Source organism: Rhipicephalus sanguineus, chromosome 8, assembly GCF_013339695.2.
Source record: "Rhipicephalus sanguineus isolate Rsan-2018 chromosome 8, BIME_Rsan_1.4, whole genome shotgun sequence".
Classification (NCBI taxonomy): domain Eukaryota; kingdom Metazoa; phylum Arthropoda; class Arachnida; order Ixodida; family Ixodidae; genus Rhipicephalus; species Rhipicephalus sanguineus.
Window position 1 is genome coordinate 34,807,733 of NC_051183.1, and position 23,376 is coordinate 34,831,108.

The window sequence follows — 23,376 nt, forward strand, 5'->3', positions numbered from 1 at the left end:
TGAATCAACTGTTTCCAGGTTGTCAAGGAAAGAACCCAACGCACATGTTTGCGAACTACATATATTCATTTGAATTAAGCGGAGCACTTAAATAAGCGAAACAACAAACTAGGAGAACAAACGGCTTGGAAATGTGTCCACAGATGCCCCTTGTAGCAACAGTAGTGGTTTTCCCACGGCAATCACAGTCGAGGAAGGAGGAAAGCCAGCCTCTGGTATGTTCACAAAGAGGAGCGTTATCGAGCGCAAGTTGTGTGCCGGCCACCATCCACTGGTAGCGTGACTCCTGTGATGAACGAAGCGGCGTCCGATGCCAGAAAACGCAATGGCTTTGGCTACTTCGTCGGGGTTCCCAACTCGGCCTAACGGATGAGTCGTCTTCGAGTGTTCCAGGAACTAAGAAAGGGATGAAAGATAAAGCAAATGCGCTTTATTAGTTTATGCTGATACTTCAGTGTAACAACGTACCGCAATAAAACAAACGGACTGAATGGTGAAGAACAACGCACACTGCACTGTTACACTGAATTCATCGCAAAATTTCAGTGCCTCTAAAGATGAGGATACAGCGTAGGGGACAAACCAGCACTTAGGGAACCCTAAGCGACCCATTTGTTCCCTACACTGTGTCCTTGCCTTTTGTGCATGCTGAAATTTCAGTATAATTATGAACCAGCATGCCCAACTATCAGTTTTACTGTTACACTGCAGTATGAACTGATACCAACTCGTCCAAGTCGCCGTCTTATTGTAGTACTGCTCCTGCGCGGCAGCGGAGAAAGATATGATGATGGTATTGGAAACAATGAAAAGGGTATTTCTCCACTCAGATCCACTGTTTGCCGTTTTATTCTTGACAATGTGCATCCATCACCATCATTGCCTGCCTATTGCCTACTGTTTCGTCCACTGTAGGAGCAATGTCTTTTAAAGGATGCTTCATCTCGTGTTGTTGCATCAATCACTTCCAAATTTGCGCATAGTATTCCCATTCGACCTCACCTGTTTGATTAGATTCTGTGGTTACGTGCATCCTGCCACATAGCGCTCAACCCAACTCGCAACTCACCGCGGCATAGGACTCTTCAGTCATGCCTCCACGCCTCTGTAGCTCCGTGAGCACTACGCCGGGGCTGGAAGGAAGAGTACACAATGTTAAGCTTGGCCATGACTGCCCCAATTTCGGCCAGCATCACAGGCAGTCTATATTGACAGCTTCGAGCCCGAGTCATCCAAGTAATACAACACGCCTAAAAGAGGTCTGTGACGCGATGCCACCATGTTCACAAGAGAACGCTATGAAAAGCAGATAAAAACAGTCACTTCACATAGTCCTTGTTGCACTGTGACCATATACACAAAGGTGGTTCATGCACACATGCACTCCCATCAACAGACCTTTCAAAGCAACATAAAATGCACCAAGGACAAAAAGTGCAGGAAAACTCACTTTACAGCATTCACCCTCACTTGCTTGCTCGCCAGCTCTGTTGAAAGAGGTAAGCCACCATTGAATATACATGTAGTGCAGCACCACCATTCCTATGTTAACAACACTCAGTGTGGAGTCGAAAGGTGCAGTGTTCTTAAAGGGCCAGTAAACAACCCCGTGGTCCAAAATTTGTGATGCGATAACTTCACAGTTGCATGATGTGAACATGCTGCCGCAATAATTTTGTGAATAAGTTACACGAGATAAAACAACCATTTCCGCTGGTTTGAGTCTCGCTCGGCCTCGCTGACCTTCTCTGCTGCACAGAGGGGTAGGCATAGCCCATTGTCAAGACTACGTCTACGTCAGCAACGTAACATGACATCAGTGATTACACCATTCGTGCGCAGCCAACGACTGAGCAAGGCTTCCTCCACGTGTCGCTCATGTCAGAGAGGCGCGACGCGAGGCACTGGCAGTATAAACACGTGACATGAACGACAACTGCACGGCCAAAATTCCCAACACTGCAGGGCCAAGGCGCCGTTTTGTAGAGCAGAGGACCAACCGACGAATTCATTGCTACGCAGCATTGCCTACGGGCAGCGTTACATCACTTTTGAGGGCAAAGAGGACTGGAAAGGCACAGGAAAGGGGCGCCGGGAATTGTTTTTCGAAATGGAGTCTGAGCAGCACTTCGATATTCGCAAAATATGATTGCTGTGGTCTCCTGTATGAATTAGCGAGCTCATTTGGGAGGTTTAAGAAAAAAAGTTGGAGCCTGTTTACTATACATTCTGGCCTTTCCAGAAGGTGTAAGTGAAAACCTATCTTATTTTCTTAGCACTCTGTAGAGGCATTCAACTAGAGACAAGTTGTTTTGTTATATACAGTACTGTGTTTAATGAGACGTTGGACGCTTCAGCAGAAATTTTAAAATATTTTATTTTACCTCTTTAGGAATGCTCGCTGTAAGCAGATAACTATCACACGTAATTTGAGTAGGTTGTTGAATTCAGTTTATGAAGAAATATAGCATCACTGACTGTGCAATAATTAGATAATTACTTATATTGTAATTACAATTAACTGCTGTAAGTTACACTATACTTTATTCAAACACTTTCACTTGTTTTAAAATTTCGTCTCAACCTTGGCATTATATTATGTAAATTTCACGCATTTGTAGAGAGTCCATCACAATTTGTGTGTCACAAGGGTTATGCAACATTCAACAAACCAGACTGCACAACTGAAAGGCACAGACTGTTCAACAGTGTGGGTGAATGATCAACCTTGCAGAAAAGGAAATTGAACTTACCTAGGGCCGAACAATGGGTTAGCTGATCAACGGCACTTTTGGACATGCAGTAGGTCAGCACATTTGGGAACTGAAAAAAAAAAGTAGGCAACTCAATCGTTAATTTGAGACTGAATGAAGATACAGCTGAGAGCTAAGTTCGGCAGATTTTAGCATTTACGATAACTCCTCAATCCGATCATTCCTTCAAAGTTAAATGCACGAAGTGTCATTCGTTGTCTCATGCAAACTCGTTTGTTCCTAACACGATCGTTCATTGGAATAACTTGCCGTCAGACATTGCAACAGAAACAGACATAAAAATATTCCAGGATCTACTTCACTGTGCTGAAAACTTGTAGTAACATTTTGTTGTTCTTTTGTTCTCTTCTTTTTCTGTTGTGCCTCATGCTTAAATTGATGTTTTTTTTAACTGTGGCACTTTATATTGTTGTTGGCCTTCTTAAAATGTATCATGTTTACTAATGACTGTCCCCCCCCCCCCCATAACCTTAAAGGCCCCCTCCCCGTGGGGGCCTTTAAGGTAACATGAATAAATAAATTTAGCAGCACTCGAAGATATTTGCCAATAGTTAGCCAATACTAGCAAACATTAAACAGAGCTAACGAGTGCTGGTTTTTCACACTCCTCTCTCATGACAGCGAGTACTTTGAGATGCTATTAGACTGCAATACATATTTTTTGTCACAAATGTGACACTGTAACCTGTTGCAGAATGTCAATGGAAGAAGCCCAGAAAGACAGCCTTTAAAATAAAGGAAGAAGGAAACCAAGTACACTGCAAAAGGCACTGTGCCCATCTTTGAGGGAGTTTGCTCAAGACTTGCCCATCAATGTTCAATGTTGCATGCAAATTTTGGATGTAAGCTCGCCTATGACAATGCCAGAAGGCAAGCTCGAGTTATTATAAGCAGACGCAGCTTGTGGCACTTTCCAAGTCAACCGACAAATTGTTTTAACTACGCACTGCCCGAACTTCTGCCTTTAAATATGAATGTGCACATTATCACTTGGCAAGAGTTTGAGAGCGAAGTTTTAACTCACTATGGATTAGAATATGCAATCATAATACTTAGAACCCCCAAAAGTGTCTGTACGCTTGGCAACAATGGCACATACCTGGTGTCTACTGCACAATAATCCTGGCAAATTTTTGTGAAATTTGTGCATTGTCATCTCAGGGCTTATGATGAAGCATTTGAGACAGAGAAGTGCTGAGCATTCCAAGATTGCAGAGACAGCCTCTGCCAAATCATTCTGAACGTCAAGGGAGCTCTGGCGTGCGGAATGTCATCTTTCCAACTGCATTTTTTTTTTGTCAAGTCCTCTCATGCAATCAAGCAAGCAGTTGAAGGTTTCCAAGGTTAATCTAGAGTATTAGATTGACTGAATGTTTGTAGAACACATTTAGAAGCCCTCTACGCCACCTCTAATGATCCCTCATGTGTATAGACTGTTGAACGATCCATTTAATGATGAAGTACGCTTCAGCATTACAATGAAGGAACGAACTGGAGCATACCGATCTGATGCCAGTGACACTAGACACGTTGACAACGTTCCCTTTGCTGAGGATCAGATGTGGCACAGCCAGTGACATTAAGTGGAACACAGACCTGCAGAGAAGCGAATCAATGTTTTTGAGACGAGTGACAAATGCATTGCCCTTGGTAGGCGTATAGTTGCCTTCGAGTCAAGAATGAATGTCTAGACGATTTTCAGTAGAGCTCATGTAATCAGCACTCAGCTATACACTGAAACATTGATATAATGAACACGGATATAACGAAATATCGGTTATAACGAAGTAAATGAAGAATAGTCTTGTGATACATACAGTGTTAGGAATATATGTTTATAACGATTTTTCAGATATAAACAAGTTATTTTCGTTTAATATGTAACTGTTATAATGAGGTTTGAGTGTACTTGGATACAACCTAAGAAAAAGTGTCAGATCTGCCCACAGCCACTTCTTTTCCTCCCTACAGAATTTGCATAAGAGCTCTGTCCAATAGCTCTTGCACATTTTCGTGACATCAAGCACTTCTCGAGCGTTTCAGATAGCTGACTTTCCCATGCAGACCCACATCGGTGTCTCTTGTTTTCAGTCAGAAACTTTAACTTACTGGTAAATTTCATCGGGAATTCTGACATCAGTGCTCAGTTAAATGTAACGTTTTAGGTAGTAACGACGAACTGGAACGTCCTGGTAAATTTCGTCAGGGATTCCGACATTGGTGCTCAGTTTAATGTAATGTTCTAGGTAGTAATGACGAACCTTCAACTTTTAATAAGCAGAGTACTAACATTGGCCAAGGAAAAGTACTTGCAGACCGAGTGAAAACGAGCTAGCATGACTGTCTGTGGGCGGAGCTCACGTTTTCTTAGGTCGTCACCAGGTATAGTGGTACTATAGCTTTTGTTAGCAAGAACAATCTCTTATTTTATAATTAGTTAGCATACACAGTGTCCAAGAACTCAAATGCGACATCAAAACTTTAAGCATAAAGACTCTATACAGAACTGTTCGAGAGAACTGCATCATGTTGCTACTAATCTGGCCACGAAAGGTAATGATGGCTAGGATATGAGTGTTCAAGTGAAATTACACTGATATTACACGAACTGAAGACGGTGGAGACGAAAGTATGTGCATTACTTAGCCCAAAACTATCATGCTTCAATCCGTGAACACTGTACATTAGCAAAGCAAAAGCGCTTGATCTGTAAGCGGGCACCCACCGAAAAATCTATTTCAAAGGTAAAGTTTCAGCGAGCGCTGGCGTGTAAGAGGTCGTGGGAGCTTCCGTTCTGGCAATATTTCTTTTTACCCTCCTAGGGTGCCCCGTGAGTTGTGTGATGCCATTTACTTGAAGCACAACAAACAGAAATGAAACCAGCTTGTATATGACATTGCCATAAAATGAAAAGTATCGTCGACGAGCTGAGTTTCTCCTCAGTAGTTCTTTTTGCTGGAAATGGGCTACCGAACCCAACTTGTCCACAACATGAAAGGGGTTAAAGAGATGCTAAAACATTCAAGAGTCCCACATTACAGCAGAGTGTTTCTACTCTTCAGCTAGGGGTTGTCAGGTATGTGGAAAAAAATCACAGTTTTGCTGCAAGGGTGAAGCAACGAACGCAATAGCAATAAATTGAAATATTATACGAAGAAAGGTTACCAGCTCACTCTCTTAGCAAACGTGCAGTGAGCGAAGTGACCTTCATGCTTTCTAAGGCTTTAATGCAAGCTGTGCAATGGGAGCACAGCACGTATAAAGCTATCCTCTAGAGATAAGCACGTAAGTACAGGCTACCACGCCCTGTATGTCAAAGCACGGATGCCCTCCAGCTCCTATATCCATGCGGTAGGAGGAAAGACGGCAAGGCGAAGCCCTTTCAATCGCTCCTTTTGGCCCTTTGCGCCATCTTGTGGGGGACAGTGAACAAGCCTCTGCCATCTTGAAGCCCCTCCAAGATGTGCATACCCCCAATGGTAAATGGTGTATGTAAATAGCTCGCCGTTAGTAGGCTGGAGTGTATGCATGCGTTTATGGCTGAGTGCTTTGATGCGTTGCGCCATCGAGCGAGGAGTTGCGGGTTGGAATCCCAGGTTGCGCGCTTCAGAAAGATTTTCTTTAAGACTACATATTTTTCTTCGTGAGTTCTATGTATACTATATGGATATGCACACATATGCGGGACATGACAGCAATGGTGAAAATCCACCAAGAGTGTCCGTATAACTGCTATCGCAATAAAATGAGACACAGAAGGCAGTAAAGTAGTGATAAATTTGGAGAGACATACCTAACGTTAATGGCAAACATTTCGTCGTACTGTTCGAGAGAAGAGTTTTCGATGCTCCCGTTTGCGATTATGCCAGCACAGTTGACCTGTAAAAATGAAAGAACAGCACACAAGTTGATAACACCAGAATCTCACAAATGTTTGTGGGAAGCGCAATAAATTTGCAAACAAAAATATCCTCAATACATCTGGTTCCCCAACTGAACCTAAACCTTCAAACTCGAAGGAGATCGCGACACAAAATATGCCTATTTGACGCTTATCTAAAAACTCCACAGATTTCCAAAGAGATATTACAAGTGTCTGATATCGTAAATAATGAGTTACGTGGTGGCTGAACTGGCTTTGTTAGAAGTATGGATCTGCAACATGCCAGCATAGGTGAGGAAAATTTTACATTTACATGAATATACTCAATAGTTAGTTATATTAGTGCACTATATTGAGTTTCAACTACATTTCTCGGGTAGAAGAAAAGAAAAAGTATCAATTGGGGACGTACCAGAATGTCAATTTTACCAAACTTTTTACTCGTCGATTCAACGAGAGTTTCCGCTAGCTGAGTGTCTCTCAAGTCGCCAGGAGTTTGAAGAATCTGAAAAAAAAAAAATTTTTTTTTGTGCATATCAATAATAACTCGGTAATGAATTCACAGTCCCTCATGCCAACTAAGTCAACTGAATGTCACAAAAATAAAGAATTAATGTATTCATGCAAATTACATCTCAGCAGATTCAGGGTGGTTAGATGTGCTAATAAAGAGTAGTTTCTCCATCAACAAGCTGCACTGGCTAACTTCAATAAACTTTCCTAGTGAATACAGTGTTAATGGAAAATTTAGCGAGGATATTTCGAAACGATTGGATAATGGTGTTTAAAACAACATGTCAGTTAGAAATGTTCTTTTCCTAGGGCAATAAGAATTGCTATGCCTGTGCAGAATATGCAGCACAGCCCCAGCATAAGCTGGAGGAGTGGCCTTGTAAAAGCCAGCCGTAAACTCTTTAAATACGCTTACTTCACGTACTGATTATGGAATGCAATCTAACTTTAAAAATTTGTGAATTTACAGCACATACTGCAATTCATGAATTGTAGTCTGAGTTTGCGAGGCACAACACATATCTCAAAATTTGCACCACTTGGATTTAATTCCATGTGGAAGTACATTGTCAACAAAAAGGCTACAAACAAAAAATGTTAATGATGTGGTGTAGAGTAAATAATTAGAAAGTTCATTGAGTTATCAACAAAATGATTGGCACATTTATAGACATTTACCACACATGAAAGTGTTACTTTTGAACAAATTTCCTTTATTCTAGAAAAATTTGTGTTTAATAATTTGTTCCCGTGTTATCTGAAACATCTGGTATATTGTAAAAACACCCCCCATCCCCAAAAGAAAGACATTTAAAGGCACACTAAAGATGAAAACACTTTTTCGGTTATTATTAAATCACATTATCAAAGTTCCTTTATTCTGGAAAAATCTGTGTTTAATAGTTTGTTCCTGTGTTATCTGAAACATCTGGTATATTGTAAACCCCCCCCCCCTCCCCAAAAGAAAGACATTTAAGGAACACTAAAGATGAAAACACTTTTTTGCTTATTATTAAGTCACATTATCACAATGCAGTACAAGAAATGCCATCTTTGCCCAGAGAAGATGCTTGGTAAGTGAGAAAATGTGCAAAAAGGAAATACGGGCGGCGATGCCACTTTCAGGTTCCTGCAGCAACTCACCGTGAAGTTAGAAATTTTGGTGGCATTTACTAAAGCCTACATTTGTATATTTATAGGTAAAGAATGGTTTAGATTGCATTCGAAGGAGTCCAGACATTTAACATAACAAGTTTTGGGAAATTTGGTTGAGACGATATGGCCAAAATGCAAAAAATTAGTGTACAAAAGTCTTTGATGTCACTGATATTTAGGTGCTGAAGTTTGATACTCTGACCTTCATTTCCCATTTATTAATGAATCTATCATTGCTAAATCAGTGGCAGTATACTTCTAAATGAATAATTTATCAGTACAAACTCGTTTACTCTTTCACACTAGTGTCCGTTTAAAGGGACACTAAGGGAAACAAACAATCGGTTTAGAGTGATAAATTATGCTCTCAGAACTCTAGTGTTAATTTCACCATCATAGGTGTATTAATAGAGGAGAAAATCGAGGTCAAAGTTTCATTTTGATATTTCGTACTGAAATCTCCACGCGTGACGTCACGGCTTCCGAAGTGTTTTCGTATTCTGACGACATCTGCTCGTTGAAACTTCCTGAAACTTGGTATGTTAAATCTATGGCCCATTGAGAGCATGGTCTACTTCATTTTTACCGATTAGGAACTACACAGGACCTAGTAGACACCGCCAAAATCTATGTCACGGTGTTTGGTGCGGGAATCGCAAGGTGGCGTCGCCACCCCCATTTTCTTTTTGCGAGTTTTCTCGCTTACCAAGCTTCTTCTCGTGGCAAGCGTGGCAATTTTAGCATCGGGAAAGAGTAATTCTCTAATATGAGAATGATCGCTTTTCTATTTAGTGTCTCTCAAGACAGTGAAAGTTGATAAATTCGGCAGCAAAGATGCGGAGTGTGTACTTTGGCGTCTTTCGGCATGTACTGCTGGCACGCCTCTGCGACGAGCTTGAGCTTGTCCTCTTTCCGGCCGTTTAGGGATAACCGGGCTCCGAGCTTCGCAAACAGCTTGGCCGTACTCCAGCCAATGCCCGAAGATGCACCTGCAGCGATACAACACCTTTCCCGTTCATAATGATCAACACACGAGACACGGCAATGTATCGCACAGGTGTGCTGCAGCAAGATGATCCGACCCTGAGCTCCTTAACCTCCCTGGAACCAAACACCACTTGGGGACATGGTTCCGGAGTGAAGGTAACACTCCTGCGATGAGATGCTTGCATTTTCCAAGAAACATAAGGGACTGGAACGCGCTTTTAAAGGGCCCCTAAACCAACTCCGATATTTTTTCAAACATTTCAAGTAAACAAGCGCATTGTGTGCAGAATGCCGCCACGATCAATGATGCCACACGTGGCAGCGCTACAAGCCCTGCAGGCACGCCACAAATTCCAAGAAACAATTTTTTCTCCTCTCCGGGCCCTTCTGGTCTGCCTAGTGACGTGGGTGACGTCAGCATGTTGAATCTGTGATGCGGTATGCAGGCAATGCTGCGATTGGTCGAACAAGAACCTACGACTTCCGGTTAGTCTGCAAGCAGCTGCCCGCGCTCTTCGTTGTGTTGCCCGCGTGTGCGCGCTTACCAACTGGCAACTGTGGCCTTAACGCAACTGCAAAATCGCTAGCGTAACACCACAGTCACGCCTTGCGGTCTGATAAGATGCACGGACTGAATCCAACAGTGTTTTGCGATGGATTTCATGCATCAGTGCTTGGCTACAAAAGCGCCAACTGGAAAAACGAAAAGATGCGACACGTGTCATCGTATGGGTCCATCATGTTGGCGATCCTTTGAAGGCGTGCGCGCAACACAGGGTCCATACCGGCACAATTCGTACGAGCACGGCAACCGTGCTTCTCGGTTAGCCGAGAAGCACGGAGTTCACAGAGTCGCAGCAAATGGAAGTGCCTGCCGTTTTGAAGAGCGTGTCAGCGATGACGGTATGTCACATTAGATTGGGAGGGACACTCGGTGAGGAGGGCAAGGGGGCTTTGGGAGAGGAGACCAGCAGACGAGTGAAAGTGAAACGAGCGATCACAGTGTTTCGATCAACAAACGTGTGTAACTCCGCTATTACGGCACCGTTTCAAAAAATTCTCACGGCTATGCGTTCGTTGCAGACTTGTGCACAGCTGTCACACCACAACTAAATTTCGACCTCTGGGTGGTTTAGGGGCCCTTTAAAGGAAGCTGCAAACGTGGACTTTGTGGAATCGTTTTCATCAGCTGTTGCTTGTCCATAGTTTAAATAGTAAACTTGGGCGCCAAAAACAAGACCACGCAAGAGCACATAGACACGATGGGCGCTCACGTTCAACTATATGTTTCATAAAGATGACAGGCATATCTATCTACAATCTACTTTTTGTAAACACATGCGCAACGTACGTGTGCTTTCACTTGCAAAACATAATAAAAAGCACTTTCCAGATAACTCACTACCCCTCTTTATGTAAAGAGCTTCCAAAATTTCACGGGCTACCTTGTTTTTGCTTCGTCCTAAGATCTGTATCTCCGTAAAACGTGCCATGTGTCCACACGATGTCACATGCACGCTTAAATGCGCGCTGTACCTAATGTTAACACAAAGTTTGCTTCCTATCACTACAAGCAAAATGCACAACTTACATTTTTACAAAGGGTAATCCAACTGATGCCTATTGAAATCATGAACCACTCTTACATTTCACAGGCCCCCGTTTTTTTCTTGCTTGTTTCGTGTTATTTTGATAGTGATGCTGCCCAGCGCAGTCACAACATAAGCGTCTTCACCAGATAGCTAACTACTGCCAAGTTTAACTTGATATAAGTGTTTATGTTTGCCTTTTGAAAGCACCCTTTTTCCTTTGTATGTACCACTCCTACGTTGGCCACCAAAATGCATTGGCAGTATTGCCAAATAAAATAACTTAACGAGAGCTTGCTTCTGGGCTAATTGGTACACATTATTTAGAACTAAAACAAGACGAGTTAACAGCACATGAAAGAACAAGGGAAACACAGTGCTCTGGCTGCCCCTCTTGTTCTGTGTTTTGTGCTGTTTTCCGTTCCCAAGTTATTGTGGCCATAAAAAAAAAAAAACACACTTATCCTAGAAAAAGATGTTTCATATGCGTAGACATTGAATATAAAATGGAATAATAGAAGGCAAAAAAAAGTTTCGCTTATTTCCTTGACTACACACACTGGTACTTCAAAGTAAGTATGACTAACGGAAAAGTATGAAGAACAGACAAAAGTGAGATGCTGCAGCAATTCCTGGTTGCATAACAATGTGCGTTCCCATTGTGTCCAGTTATGTTTTTCAGATAAAAAATACACAAGGTGAAAAATGGTAAGCGTGGTTTATAATAGCCACTAGGAATGGCTGACCATATCTCCTACAGGCCTGAATTAAGAGGGACTCTTGATTAATGCATCAAATTTCCAATTAGGGCAGCGGGCACTTGACTGTGATAGGTTAAAATGATAGTATATGGTTTTGTACAATACTCAAGGATTGAAACGTGAGAATTTAGGGCTAAGTAATGTACATACTTTCATTTCCAGCATTTAGAGTTTGTGTCATTTCGACGTAATTTTGACTCAATCACTCACATCAGATCCAACATAACCTTTAGTGGCCAGGTTTGCAGCAACATGGTTATCACGGGCAATTGCTCATCGCAGTCGTTATACAAAAAAACAAAAAAAAAAAACAAAAAAAACCCGCGTTTCAATCTGTGAGTACTGAACATATTCCCTGAGCCATGATAATTACAGAGCAATTAAATACCTATTGATTGTGCAATCGATTGCATTGCCTTTTTGGAGGAAAAGAATTGAATGTTTTAGTCTATGGCTGCAACCATTACGAGAAATTAAAAAAGCTCTTTTGCCAATGCCGCTGTTGGCAGCCCATTGAGCTTCAAAAAAATGTAGTGTCACTACTATAGTGAACCATCCTTAAGAATACACAACACATTGCAAGTGAATTAAATTCGTGCAGAGCACAATTCCTGTAGCCTTTTCTTTGCCGTTATTGGTCAGAACTAGCAAAATCAAATCCTTACACAAACGCATCCATATTTTCTGAAGAGGATACAGATCAGTGTCTTTAATGGTAAGACCTGATTATGTTTCGTCAAGATATAGGATACCCAACAAAACAGAAATCCAAAATGTTATTTGGAAGTCAAGTATTTGATTTATGTTTGAAACTCTGAACATAAACCCCATTGCCCCCAATTTATAGCCACTCTGGTGCTGCGGCAAGCTCGCTGTGCGGTCATTGCTTACCCGTTATGATGGCTACCTTGCCAGACAGGTTGATGATTGCTTCGGGTGGCATTTCTTTTTAGGAGCGCACCTGCGGAACAAAGCAGGAGTATGAGTGACCAAAGCTTAAGGCTAGGGTAAATGTCACAATGCTGTAACATTCAACAAGTGCACTTAAAAAAACAACAAAGAGAAAAACAGAGCTGTTGTCAAAAGAATGCAATGCCACATAAACGGGCTCTCAACCACTTCCTATCGAAGTCTCACAAATGCTTCAAGACAAGTGCTCTGTGAAATATATCACCAAAAGAATTCTTAAGAAAAGAGCTGTTAACAAGAAAGATGTTACGCCTTTCGAATTATCAGGCAGGGCCACCCAACTGGAATGGTGTCTCGCCTACAGCACTGTACTTCATTCATACTGGGCAGATGTGGTGAAACGTGAGCAGGCACTCGATTTCTCTAAAAAAGGTGCAATTATGATCAAAGTTCGAAACGCAGATGTTCGTCTACCAGAAATTTCCCAGGTAAGTGAGTCAACAAATCTACCAAACTTACATGTTTATATAATAGTGAATATAATATGAAGGCAAAGTATGTATCCTTAAGAAAAAGATTGTATTGTCATTATAGTGTGAGCTCAAGGCTTTTCAGGGCAATCATAGGGTAGATTGCAAAAGAAAGGAGATGGCACCCAGAAAAATTCAGAGTGGATCCAAGTACTCAATAGCAACAGAATATGCCAACAAAAGTAAAAACACAATTTTAAAGACGTTTCAGTTCCTGGCCAGGATCCATGATCCCAATCACTTTGTCTCCTGTTGTCGTTCACTATTTGAGGAAGTCACTGTAGCGCAAAATTAAACACAAAACGAGAGACATTACTTGACACCACGAGCACACGTGATATCTGGTACTGTCTATTTTTGGTTTGTTTAATTTCACACTACGGTGACTCCCTCAAGTATTAACCGACTAGCAAAAGAACAAGTTACCTTAAGTCAGTCACTATGTTTATCCCTGACCAGATGGGATCCTGCCAGACCCTGGCTAACAAATGCGAGTACTCTTCTCTGTTCATCATCGTTGCTCAATGCCATCTCGGTGTACACGAACACAATGGTGTCTCATTTGCCATCAATCGCTCTGACAGGCAGCACGCGACATGACGCAGTGCCTCCCATGCATTCATAATACACTCCACAACCCCTGCTACGCAGGTGTAATTGATGCATCAAAAGAAAGAAAAAAAAAAGGCATTACATTTGTAGTTTGGTTACAAATATAACACAAAGCACATTCTCAAAACTGTTATTTATGGAAAAGAACTCGTGCTATGGCCACTCAAAGAAGGTGCATGAATACATTTGTAATACAAGCTGTATGCCAAATCCTTCATTTCACAAACTGTGAGAGACTGGAACTCGTGACCAGAAAAATGTGTTTCAGTGACGGATAATCACAATTTCAATTCCAGGCTGTGTTTGTGAGAATGTATTATTGACAAGTTTGTTTGAGATTTCTGTGGACTGTGATAACGTTAACTTATTTGTTTTACTATGACGTTAACTAAGTCTTGTGTACTTTATTGCTTATTACTGTCAACTATTTAACACATTCTCAAACTGTCTCCCTTGCAATAATGCCTCCAAGGCAGCAAAGGTATTCTGTAAATAATAACCATATAAATACAGTACACAGCAGCAGTATTTTTCCAAATGAGTTCTACGGAATCCCACACGGTGACAGAAGGGGAGAAACAGTAGCAGTAGGAAGGAACGCCCCAAATGAAACATACTGCGGAGACTAAACCTCCAATGGCCAGCTCGCCCATCGCTCTCGTTGAAAAGACGGGTGTTTCAAATTTGTGTACCACTTGTGAGCTAAACACATTGAGCACAACTACAAAACTTGGCTGCAAAGTTCGCAGCTCCATGTTTCTGACCAATGTGTTTTTCTCGTAAAGCCCGTGGTGTGGTTCATGGGCTCCTCTAAGTGCACATTTTTTGTTTTCAGCATTTAAAGAAGGTGCGCACAAGGAACTACAAACTTTCAATTGTCCCTGAAAGAGTGGTGGCAAAAGCACAAGCAACATGCCATCGAGTTCTACTTTTGTGTGATTTCGCAACAATTTTCCTGCAGTGCTTATAGTGACAGGGAAAAAATATACCCGTCGGTGGTGCACAAATACAAAACCAGTTTTTATTCTACAGAGAAAAGTCTGGCAGTTGCACACTACGAATGGGTTGATTACAATTCTTCCCTTCGTATCCTCTGGAAAGAGCCGTCACCTCTAAACCTTCCTCCACTTTATGGGCTTCTGCATAACGTACTTGCCATGCTATTTGCCTTAGCAGCTAACGGATTTACAGCTTATAATAATCATAATTTGTAGGGTTTTAGATGCCAAAACCACTTATGAGTATGAGGCACGTTGTAGTGGAGCGCTCTGTAAATTTCGGCCATCTGGTGGTCTTCAATGTGCACCGACAGCATACAGTACACGGGCATCTAGCATTTCACTTTCATTGAAATGTGACTGCTCTGGTCGAGATCAAAATCGCGAGAATTTTCAGTTTGATTCAAACTGTGAGCCAATGACATTGGGGTGACTGTTCCTAGTGAAAAGGTCAATCGACAAGCTGAGGTAAAGGCCAAATAAAGCCAAAGAAAACAAATGGAAATTTATGAAATTCTGAAGCTTCATGTGCCAAAACTGTGACACGATATTGAGGAATCCCATAGTGGGGGAGGCTAAATTTACTCAAACAAACCATGGTTCACAAAGTGCACCTATATCCAAGCAAACGGGTGTTTTTGTACTTTGCCACCATCAAAACGTGGCTGCTGTGGCTAGGAAATGAGACCGCATCTTCAAGCTTTGCAGCACAACACCTCAGGTGCTAAACTACCACATTGGAACCGACGTTAGATTACAGAAAAAAAAAAAAAGAAAACGCAAACGCAGAGTTATAGCTATGACCAGGAATCATGTTCCCTCATATTACAAGTACATACGCATGCAAAGCGAGTTGGTTGGCGGAGAGCCATTTTTCTAACTCAACTTAATAGACGCGCATAATGTAGGTTGATGTTCGGCTCCCAGGCGCAGGAAGTCGTCTCCTTTTTTTTAATTAACAATGTGAAACTGAGCAAAAGAACCTAAACCCCTTCATAAAAATTATTCTACATTTCAATGGTGAAAAAACAATTTATTCTCTGGCATCCCTGGTTATGCAGTTTTGTGTGACATTATTGAAATGTAAGCATCAGTGTCCCTGAATAGGCAGTGAAGAAAGCAAACACGGCCGGTAAAGATGAAATGCTTTTATGGGGGCAAACTTGTGCCCGGGCAATGATAAGTACAAGCAATACACGCAGTACGCTGATAACAGCGATTGCAGTCGTCGGCCTTTGGTAATTTGATCGTCAGCTGAATGCGTAGTCTTTTATACATTAGTGATCGAACCTTCCAGCATTATCGCTAGCGCTCGTGCAAGCTTCCAAATAAATTTGACTAGTTGCATCCTGTGCGTAATTTTAACTGAACAATTTGAAACAATCGCGAAGCTTCCCAAACATTGCTGCATGGTCTGTGCCAAGCGGTGCTTGCAGCTTCTGTGGGCAAAACCCAATCACATCAAAATAAAGAAATAAGGGCGCGTGGCAACACGTTTTAGATAAAGCCTTCCTTTCCTGCGTTCTTGCAAAAGCAGTGTGCTGGCCTGATTCGATAGCAGTGTCAATAGTTATGTATAGACTAATGATGGCAACAAGATCTGTCACTGCAATGCGCATAAAATGAAGCAACAAAAAGAAAGGAATCATTACTGAAGTGTAATGCCGTAACTATTGAGCTACTATGGTGGTTTCTTGCAAGTCACATATTCGAATGGTTTGTCAGTCACGTTAGTAACAAGGCCTTGTATTAGTAGCGTATTAAGCAGTAGCCAGCCTGCCATAACCCTTGAACTGACATACAATGCAAGCCATATTGTTTCATAAAACGAAATTCATCTCAAGTCTCTGCTCTCTGCAACTTACCACCCAAGCTGACAACATGCAGTGAGCCCTTGGTGTAGTAAAAATAAAGGCTTTGTGCTGTACTGACATTGCACCATATCTGTAGCAACAGCAGTGTACCATAACTGGTTGAATATAACGAAGGCAAAAATAACGAAAATTTTACTTGTCACACTGTGACTGTGTACTATTGGCTATTGACACCTGAAGGTTAAACAGTAGAGGAGGAACAAATAAATAACTAAAATGCAACAAAAAATGTAGTGCTGTGTTGATGCAAATAAACACAGAGTAATGTTTATCATGACAATATCAAGCTCCACTACCGTTCCTGCACACTCATTAGTAAATATGTCATCACGGCCAAAACAAACAAGGTGTGCTGTGTTTTCAATTTGAGTAACAAGGCAATAACACCTCCTTCATCTTGCGCTGTGTCGAGCGAACATTGAACCCGAATTTGCAACACAAACAAATACAACGGGCGAGGACGGAAATAGGATGCTACCAAGTGATGTATAGTGCACTACATGTAGTACTGTTGTCAAGTGTGTTTACCTAACAGAACATTACTGGACACTTCGCACTGCACACAACTACCTCGACTGTTTCAATCTTATGCCAGCGTCGCACGGGCTCTTGATTGCGATAGGACCCGGTCCGGATCGAATATCTTGATCGTGATTGGCCTGTTTACGCAAGCTGCAAAGGGGTGCCGATCAGTGTTGAAAAGTTCGATTCCGATCGGGCTTAATCTCGATCAGCAGTGCATCGTGTGGCACCTGTACGAGGGAACTAGGCTCACACGAACAACTAAATCTAGTCAGTAAGTAAACGAAACAAGTAGGTGGTTAAAGTCAAAGCCAACCGTTACCATTTTGTTAGCTGGGTAGAAAAACATACGCAAGACGCTGCCCCTTAAAAGTGGGAGTGACTAGACGCACTCAGTTTTTACAACAATACGTGGGCTTTCCGTGACACCGCACAGCATCTTAAGGTCAATGTCACTATCCAAATAACCCTCGCAAAACTGACTGTCAATCACAAGTGGTTACCGTAGGAGTACTACAAAATGAGTAAACTCACTCGCAAAACTCACTAGCGTTGTAGTGGACACCAGGAAGGCTGCCGCCCTACGAAGGATAGATGGAATGTCGGTCTCCGTGACAAGCAAGAGTGATGCCGGTGCAGCTGCACCCATGCATACGCCACGCTAGCCTTGATAAAACCGGCGCCACGCATGTTTTGTGTTTGTGCATTTTTGCGTCGCTTACAATGTCAGCAGCGGAGTGCCGTCACCCCTTTGCGCACGCGACGTTATCGCTCCTTCGCAAGAAATAAGCGGCAAAACGCAGAGATTGCCGGCGGCGAAATCTGGCAAGCGTTAGAGGAAATGTACAAACGAATTACTTACTCAGAAAGTAAACACGTGAGAGAACCGGCGAAGCGTTGCGGCAGTGCACAGTCTACGAGCACTTGGCAGGCAGAGCAAAACATGGATGGATGGATGGATGGATGAATGCTATGAGCCTCCCCTTTGAAGCGGGAGGGTTGAAGTGGGGGAGTGGGATCTGTGGGGTGGTATAGTTCAGCCTATCTAGGGACTTTACAGCCTCTAGATTTTCCCGAAAAATATCTAGACTTTAGAGCCAGCGAGCTCATGTTCAAAAAGCGATAAATTTACGAGCTAACATTGTGCGCTTTGCAGCAGAGCAAGCTTGGTCTTCGTGACAATTCGTTCTTGTTCTTTCTGTGGTTTTTGTGGAACTTCCGAAACTTCGAGGCGATTTTAGAAATTTCGAGGCACTTCCAATGGGGATTTGCTGCCTTTGTTACTTGGATTTTTCCTAATAGATAGACCTCTTCAGAAGAGAGGGGCCGGGAGCACCTCCTTTGTGGACTGTGGCATGGGAGTACGAAGGCTGACGCACGCTGACGTCGCTGCTGCGGCAGTGCAATTTTTGGGGGGACGGGGAGAGGAGGGGTCGTGCATACTTAGCGCAGGCCAGAGGGGATTATGGCGACACCCAAGGAGCCATCCTTGGAAAAAGTGTATTCCACTTTGTTTGGAGTCAGCGATGTATCCATTTTCTTCCAACTATAACTAATAAAATAATAATCAGGTACTAATAATTTTTATTCGCACAACAAATCAAACCCCAGGTGACGTGCAAGGCTAGACAGAATTAAAGGAAATTCCTTTGCGCTCGTGCGTCTGCTAGCCCGCCACCGACTCTTGTCGAATCTGCCGTAGTGACCATCATCATCACAAACAAACAAACAAACAAACAAACAAACAAACAAACAAACAAACAAACAAACAAACAAACAAACAAACAAACAAACAAACAAACAAACAAACAAACAAACAAACAAACAAACAAACAAACGAGCTAAGCAGTAGGTTGCAGCTTTGTTGACACAATGATGGACATTCCCATTAAGCGCCCGTCGAGCGGAAGGCAGCGACGTAGGGCCAACAACTCCAAGTCCACCGAGCTCATTCCTTCGCTGTGACGACAGCCATGGTTGAGCATTGTTTGGCATTGTCTATTGACAGTTTAAAGGGCCCCTGACAGCCGATTTCTTGTTTGTGACATTTATGTTGTAATAAGTAGGTCTATGTCTTGTAACCACGGAATGACACCGTAAATGCTCCAACGTGATGTCTAATTAATCCTGGCAGCGTTAATTATGGTCATTTTTAGTGTAGGTTCAAAACACGCGCCGAAAGAGGATAAGAAACTAGCGCCGCGCCGCGGCGGTCGCGCCTCAGGGCACGCGTGATGACATGCGCTCAGTATTGGGTGACGTCAGCCACACGCTTGTTGAACTGCCAGTTGGAGAACACACACACGGAGAGCTCACGCTGCCTGCCGACACGTACCGAAGAAGGAGAAGGTGGGAGAGCAAACATGCTTCGCAATATACCACAGTGCATGCACCGCGCATATTTCTGTCTGTGACGTCGACAACACTTGCTTTACCTCTGCAACGTCACAAGGGGCCTACGACTACGTCATACTAGTGGTTATATTGATAGGAGTTCAAAATTCAGATGAGCACTCAGGCTTACTTTAAAACCAAATTAAAATATCTTAAAGGAAACGCTCGTCACTCATAATCGGTCAGAAGTGCCCCCGCATGCAGGACTATCAAACAACACAAGCACCTCGAGTTTCCAAATTCGGTGTCAGGGGTCCTTTAAAGGTGGCTGCCTGAGTCGCTCTGACTTAGCACTGCTGTTCCCACACAAGGTGTTCTCTGAAGAGTAGGTTCACATAATGTCGGCACTGCTAGCGGAGTTGATTGATGTTACATAATTTGACGGGAAATATTCTCTAAACTGAGATAGCGCTCACAAATACCATTTGGTTCTGCACTGTTGAGTGTTTGCGATACTGCGGTTACGTTTCTTTTTATATCCTGATATGACGTGTTGTCGGGCAGGGGCGTAGACATGCAGGATTTATAGGGGGGGGGGGGGAGGTGCTCGATTCTTGTCGTAGACTTCCACTTCGTGAATGTAATATATGTACATATACTACGGGTGAAAAAAAAAATAGGGGGGGGGGGTTGAAATCCCGTTCCCGTTTTGTTCGAATATTACCGCTTTACTATCTTTGTCATTTAAATTAAAGGATAGAAATTGCAGTTTGGCGGAATGATGCACTTGCCACTCGTTGGGAGTCAGTAATCTCTAAATCCCAACATTTCAAATAGGCGCTCAGAGACCTCAACGGGTTATTCATCCATGGGGTATTCGTGCATGGGTTCCTTTCGTGGACACCGTCAAAATCCGACGCATTGTTAAATTATGTAACGCAGGCATCTTGAACCTCTGCATTATTGATTATGTTCTTTTTGTTATTACTGCATTAGTGTTATGTTCTGTTACTATGCCATTACTGTCATTATGTTATTACTGTAATTAGTGAAGAAGGACTTGGCGTGGCTCGAGACGCGAGCGCCTCGAGATGCGAAAACACCTAAAACTAGTACGACCGAAATGGTATATTAATGACCTTTCTTTTTTTTAGAAATTTCATTTTACAAATACGGAAAATATATCCTCGAAATGGCATTGCGCACTATGCGACCTTCATAACAGCTTTGTTCATTTCCGTTCCGTTTATACCAAAAAGCCAATTGTTGAAATGTCCTCTTTTTTACTACTGAATGTGGAAACTATTCAGTGTGCACTTATGGCACCAAGATGGCGCTGTATGCCACGTATTGCTTTTACAAAATCTGTGCTGCCGTTTCATGCCAATAGCGTTATCCAAAACTTTGTTTAACTTACCTTGTAGCATACGTACGTTTAAAGAGACACCGCCGTGAAATACTAAATAAGTCTGGACTGATTAGTTAATCTATGAGAACACTATTGGCGTCAATATGGCACCATACTCTAATTATGGGAAGAAAAAATGACCCTCAAGGATTCGTTTTCAAATTTCGCGTCGAAACGTCAGCACCTGAATGGAAATGTGACGTCACGAATTGTGATGTCGCGATAAATTAAAGATATTAAACGTGCGAAGAAATGCAGGTGCTGTTGGAAGAAAGCGCTTGTCCGCGTTCCTTGTTTTCAGGCGTCTTTCTTTTTTCGCGCTTCTACTCTTTAGTAATGTATACAGCTAGCCCGATCAGTCATTTTTCTAAGGCTTGATAAAATATTCTGAATCTTGCTATATTACAGGAGAACTTGCGTTTGGCCTAGTTGGTGCTTACTGTGTTATGTTAACCCTCTGGCTGCTTCAGAACGCAATGCAACCCAATTTTTGCTGATAAAGTATTGCGCAGGCCAAAGCAGGAGCCGTCAAAATTCGTGACATCATAGCGAGTTGGTGCGGGATCTTCAAGACAGCGTCGCCACATGTGTTTTCTTGTAGCTCATTTTTTATAGCTTACCAAGCGTCTCCTTCTAAGGTGTTGATCTTGGTATTGTGAAACTGTAATTTAAGAACACGAGTAAAATCGTTTTCGGGCTTTAGTATCCTTCTGTCTTCCATATATATATATATTGAAAGACGCAGGAAGACTTCACCAGGCAGGGCCAGCAGCAGCGTTTATTCCGCGATGTCTGCCTCGGCTCAGAACAGCAACCAACCAACCCAATGGCGATGATGATGGTTATGTACAAGTGAGAACGATGAAGTACGATAAATGTGCTTACACTAATTTCCCCCCCTCTTCGAAGCGGCCAGCCTGGCCGCAACTCAAAGATCAGCTGAACGAGTAATGAAAGGCTTCATGCGTGACACGTGAACAATTTCTGTGCTGCGACGACGGTGGTCAGTGACGGACTGAAGCGGGGTGACGAGATAGTTCACTGGGGAAGTTCGTCGTAGAACGGTGTATGGGCCAACGTACCGGTGAAGAAATTTCTCGCAGAGCCCTGACGCTCGAGTCGGGGTCCATAGTAAGACCTTATCTCCGGAATGAAATGTCACGTCGCGTCTTTTGCTATCGCAGCGACGTTTTCGTTCTTCTTGAGTGGCTTCCGTGTTGCGCCGAGCAATTTCACGGCATTGCGCGACTCTAGCTGCGAACTCTTCTGGTAGAGGAGTACTGGACGGAGCTGGACCAAAGAAGAGTGCCGTGTCGAAGACTGATGATGCGGATCGTCCATACACAAGGAAGAAAGGGCTGTAGCCGGTAGATCTTTGTGTCGCGGTATTATATGCCGTGAAATTAGTGTAAGCACATTTATCGTACTTCATCGTTCTCACTTGTACATAACCATCATCATCGCCATTGGGTTGGTTGGTTGCTGTTCTGAGCCGAGGCAGACATCGCGGAATAAACGCTGCTGCTGGCCCTGCCTGGTGAAGTCTTCCTGCGTCTTTCAGAGTGGTGGAGGTGGGTCAAGATCCCGACGTCCTCCTACGTTCGTGTCCCACCTGGAGCTACGATCCGGTCGCCGCTTGCGCCCGGCCACCCCCACAGCTATGCAGACAACGGAACCAACACCTAGCCCTAACCCTACCGCGCCGATGCCTGCGGCTGCCCTCCCTTCGTCCACTGCCACCAGCCCTCAGCGCGAACCACCCGTATTCGCTGGTCTCCGCGGTGACGACGTCGAGGACTGGCTCGACCTTTACAACCGTGTGGGTTCAGCCAATCGGTGGACCGAAGCGGAGAAATTGAGCTATCTCCCATTCTACCTGACCGGCGTTGCCAAAACGTGGTATTTCAACCACGAAACTGACTTCGTCGATTGGGTGACCTTTGCCACCAAGCTGCGACAAATCTTCGGATGCTCGTCAGGTCGTTCCGAAACCGCCAAACAGAAGCTGGCTACGCGGGTTCAACTTGCACACGAGACATACACTTCATATATCGAGGATGTTTTGGCCCTCTGTCGCCGTGCGAACAGCGATATGACGGAAGCCGAGCGCGTTCGCCATATCCTTAAAGGGATTGGCACGATTGCGTTCAACGCCTTGGCTGTTAACAATCCAACTACGGTTGAAAACATCATTTCCACATGCCAACGCCTTGACCAATTGCAGTCCCTCCGCCTTCAACAAGACAGCGATCCTCGCCTTATGCCTCCCTCTGATTTGAAAGCTCTTATCCGCGCCATCATCCGTGAAGAACTTCGAGACCTGGAACAGCAGCGGTCCACTGCCGTCTCAACTCCACCCGCACCGTTCGACCTGCGGAATCTTAATTTTTGTGAAGCAGGAGTTGGCGGCCATGACAACACCGACAGCGCCGGTCGCTCCACCAGCACGCCCGCTGCCCACATACGCTGATGTGGCCTCCCTGACGACACCGACAACATCAGTTGCTCAAACACTGATGCCCACATA

The 23,376-nt window shown here is 43.3% G+C and overlaps 1 pseudogene; it reads right to left on the minus strand.

The window, feature by feature from the left end:
• Nucleotides 1–43: 43 nt before the first annotated feature.
• Nucleotides 44–18,076, minus strand: LOC119401710 (3-oxoacyl-[acyl-carrier-protein] reductase FabG-like; annotated as a pseudogene).
• Between the last annotated feature and the right edge of the window lie 5,300 nt (nt 18,077–23,376).